Here is a 5,000-nt window from a genome sequence, read left to right as displayed (position 1 = left end):
AATTGAAATTTCTAGGTTAATATCTTCCGGAATAATAGGAATAATAGGATTACACGATTACACTTTCTTCTCTAAAGAAGAAAGTGCGATTAAGTGGAGGATCTAGATAATCAAGGAATGTATTTAAAGCCGGACGAATTTTAGAAGCCAGTTTTCTCCCAACAATGGCAAAATATTTGTTAAGAATATTGCTTATTTCCTTCGGGTCACTAGTTGGAGCCTCATTCGGATTTGGGCGAATAAAGTTAGTTGGATTTCGCTTGTTTTTCTTTTTATAGCTTTCTATTAGTTCGTTAATTCCTTTCCAAGCTTGGCGCAGATTACGTAAGTTGAGATCAAAGAAACTTTGATAGTAGTTCGCTTTACTTAATCTCGTAAGGGAGGTGATTTTATTTCTGTAAAAATTGTATTTGTCCCAATTTGAAGTATAGAAGAGGCCATTCTTTACCATGATTGATTTTCTTAAACCCGCAGTCAGCCATGGTTTAGCAAGGAATTTTTGTTTACGATTGGATACACTTCTTAACGGGGCGTGTTTATTAATTATGCTATTGACGCACTTGTAGAACCAGGAGACTGATTGATTACCATTTAAAATATGTTAACTTTGTGAATATTGTTCCAATTAATATTCTGCAAGTCGTCAATAAAAGATTTTGCATTGAAGGTTAAATAATCACGAACCTTAGTTTTGTTGTTCCACCATTCCCTTGTTTGTTTACGTCTTTGCCTATACAAGGTTTCTTTTACGTCATACAGCCAACTTACTGCGGATTTAGATTGCAGAATTGCTTTCCATGGATATCTTCAAAGTCCTAAGCGAAATATCTCATTTTCAACTTGGACCTTTCAGCCACGTGGAAGAAGATACCTATCCGCTCGCATTTCGCTCTACCCAAACCATGAGGCCAGTTTTACTCTAACAAGAATTTCAATTAGCGGAGACGTTGAATCTAATCCAGGTCCTGCTATTAACAGCAAGATTATTACGCTGTGCTCCGTGTGCCAGAAGAATGTCCGTGGTAATAACCGAGCTATTGAATGTGATGTGTGTAAACATTGGTGTCATTTCAAATGTGGCGAAATTTCGCTTCGTGAATACCGACGATTGCAAAGCATACAGAATTTCGACTGGACTTGTCCATCTTGTATATCTACCCTAAGAACTTTACCTTTTGCTGACATCAGCAATTTAGACTCCAGTGTTGGTTCCATTACTTCTCATGGTGATGACTCTTGTGCTGAACCGGCTTCTCAACAGACATTAGCTTCGGAAGATTACCTTGAGAACCTCTCAAGGATCTTGAACTATTCATCCAAAGATCTAAGAGTTGCACACCTGAACATTTGTAGCCTTCGATATAAGATCGACGAATTAAGACTCCTGCAGAGGGTATGTGGATTTGACATTTTGGGAATTTCTGAGACCCATCTGGACTCTTCTGTTCCTGATAACTTCTTGCAAATAGACGGTCTTCAACTTATCCGACGTGATAGAACTAAATGCAAAGGAGGAGGTGTTGCCCTGTACTATGCTAAACATCTAACGGCTGTACACCGCAAAGATTTATTAGGCAGGGATATTGAGGCCATATGGATACAGGTGAAATTCCCTACCCACACCACGTTATTCTCAGTTGTTTACCGATCTGAACTCGAAACTCCGAACTTCTTTGACAACTATCACGGCGTTCTTGAGAAAGCCTGGTTGAAAACAGACAGTATTTTCGTCCTTGGTGACTTAAACTGCTGCATGTTGGAAGCCCAAAACAATCCTGGCTCCACCTTAATTACATCTAAAACAAAGAATTTGCTGAGACTTTTTGAAGATTTTAATATGCAAAATGTTATTGCTGAACCAACCCGCATAACTTATACCACAAAGTCACTGATTGATCTTATTGTTACCACCAAGGTGGATGTTGTGCGATGCACAGGAGTAATGCCCCTAGGTATATCGGACCATTGCCTAGTGTATGCAACGCTTAAATTGGGCAGCAAAAGACCACCGCCGAAGATTATTCGCACCAGAAACTTTAAACATTTTAATGCAGCGAATTTTAAGGCTGATATTGAAAAGATTCCTTTTCATATCTTGGAAATTTTTCATCACAAAGACGATGCGCTCTGGGGATGGGAACAATTGTTTAAAGATATATGCAATGCTCACGCTCCGTTCAAGGATGTGAAAGTGAGAAGTATGTCTGCTCCGTGGATTAATAACACAATTAGGCACAAAATGAATCGCAGATTTAAATTATTCAAAGAGGCAAACCGGACAAAGGATCCTAGCAAATGGGCTGCATATAAGAAACTTAGAAATGAAATCACAGCTGATGTACGCAGAGCCAAGGCTAAGCATTTTAAAGATCTATTAGCTGATGTCAAAACCACTGCAGAGTATTGGAACCTGCTTTCAAAGGCGAATAACCCTAAATTAAGGAAAGTGATAGGTCCATTGAAAAGAGAGAATGGATCGCTCGCAGTTGATGATAAAGAAAAATCAAATCTAGTCAATAATTTCTTCTCTAACATCGGAGAGAAACTGGCTGGCAGTTTTCAGTCCCAATATCTATCTGACCTGCCCACGTCAACTAAGATTGTTCCCAGTGTCAATACCATTGCACTATCGCCATTGGCCATTGAGAGAAAATTAGCTAATCTCAAAACAAATAAAGCGACAGGACCAGACGACATATCACCGAAAATAGTCAAGGAAGCTGGAGATGCATTGCTAACCCCGTTGATGTTCCTTTACAGTATGAGTTTGAAAGATGGCTACGTCTTTAGCCAGTGGAAGACTGCGAGAGTCAATCCTGTTTTTAAAAAGGATGACGAGACTGAAATCGGAAATTATCGCCCCCTATCTCTTCTCAGTGTTCCTAGCAAAATACTTGAAACCATCGTTGTGATTCTATCATTCACCATGCGTTTATTGAAAATAAATTAATTACAGACAAACAATGGGCTTACAGGAGAGGATATTCTACAGAGCTGTTGCTAGTACATATGACAGAAATTTGGAGGAGTGCCATTGATTCAAATAAAGTTGTTGGTATAGTGCTGGTAGATTTCCAGAAAGCGTTCGACTGTGTCTCCCATAATGTGCTATTACGTAAATTAGAAAATGATTTTGGAATTAATGGAGTGCTCCTTGACTGGCTGCGCAGTTACCTTGACAATAGAAAACAATATACTGTCCTAAATGGATCAGATCTTAACATTGTTAAATCCGGAATACCGCAGGGTTCTGTTCTAGGACCGACCTTATTTTCTCTTTACACAAGTGATTTACCTGAAGCTATAACCACTGCGACAACCTACATATATGCTGATGATACACCCCTATATTTCATTGGCGATTCTATCGACGCAGTAATTTCTGAACTTAACAAAGCTTTGGAAGAGCTTCTATACTGGTGCAAAACAAACTCCCTTGTGCCTCATCTAAAGAAATGCGAAGCAATGATCCTCCATCGTGAAAGATTCACTGGCCCATTGAAAGAGTTAACGTTGGCCCAGCACACCATCAAATGGGTTACATACTCTCGTTTATTAGGCGTATTGATAGATGATCAACTAAACTGGTCTAAACATGTTAGTGTTGTTAAAAAGGCTTTGTTGATAAGTTAAACTTGTTAAAACGTAGCAGATTTCTTCCAAAGAATATGTTATTAGACTTGTATTTTAGAGTTATTATGCCGTCGATCGTATATGGTATATCAGTATGGGGAGATCTCACAAATAAGGAAGGTTTTAAGGCATTAGAAGCACTGCATTGTAGAGCTGCGAGAATTATCTTTGAGTTACCTTGGGAGATGTCTAATGCAGATGTTATGAAAAAGGCTAATTGGTCTTCTTTAGCCTCTATGTATAAAATTAGCTTAGCTAAGCTTATGTATAAAATCCACAATAACCTGACTCCAGACGCAATGTCAGTTATTATTAAGAACAATAACATCAAGCGATATCAACTTAGGAAAAAACTGAAAATTGATGTCCCTCGTTTTAACACCAACTACATGAGGAACTCTGTAGCTCGTAGAGGAGCAATAGTTTGGAACACGTTGGTTCCTCAACTTAATAACGATATAGACAATGTAAAGAAATACGCGATAATGGCAAGACGGTCAAAGGCTCTGCTACACCTAGATTTCGACTGTACCTCCCCTCAAACATTAAACATAAGGGAGGAAGATTTTAAGTATAATTAGTGTTAATAACTAGTCGATACCTGAGTACCACCTTGTATTTTAGAATTTTGAGCTTTTATCGTTTTAGACTTGTAAGTAGTAAGTAGCTATATGATTTCAGCTGGTGTATATCCTATTTATTTTCTAATTCATTAAGTTATCTTACTTAATTATTTAGACACGACCCCACAAGCGAAGCATCGCTTTAAATATTTATCGTGTATAAATAAAGATTATTGATTATTGATTGATTGTTTGAAAAGAATGTTTGGATGCCACACACCACAAAGTCTTGTACGCACGGTTTGGTTTTACAACACTCTGTTCTTTGGGTGGAGAGCTCGTGACGAACATCACCGAGTAAAGTTTGGAGACATACAAATTAAACGCGCAGAATGCCTCCAAGGAAGAGAGCACGTTGAGAGGACAACTGAGCGTGGAAGCAAGACTCGGACTGGCGAACACGAATTCGTCCCTGACCGCACTTTCCAGCGTAAAATATTTCGCTACTGGTGGATCACGCTGTCCAGTGAGCATCATTAAAGAATATTTGGCGAGAAGACCGCCTGAAATGACCAATGCAGATTCCCCGTTTTATCTGGCTTCGATTGTTAAGCCGTCTTCCAAGATTTGGTTCAAGAAACAGCCACTGGGAAAAAAATCGCTTGTTTCTTTCATGAAATCCATGAGCGATGCCGCTGGATTGACAGGTAGGCAAACCGACCACTCGGTACGGAGGAGGATCTCAGCTCTCAGAAAGGAGAATGTGGAGCCTATAAACATCATTGGACTTGCTGGACAAAGAAA

This window comes from Montipora foliosa, chromosome 8 (assembly GCF_036669935.1).
Source record: "Montipora foliosa isolate CH-2021 chromosome 8, ASM3666993v2, whole genome shotgun sequence".
Lineage (NCBI taxonomy): Eukaryota > Metazoa > Cnidaria > Anthozoa > Scleractinia > Acroporidae > Montipora > Montipora foliosa.
The sequence above is the reverse complement of the archived record's forward strand: the minus strand, read 5'-3'. Positions refer to the sequence as shown.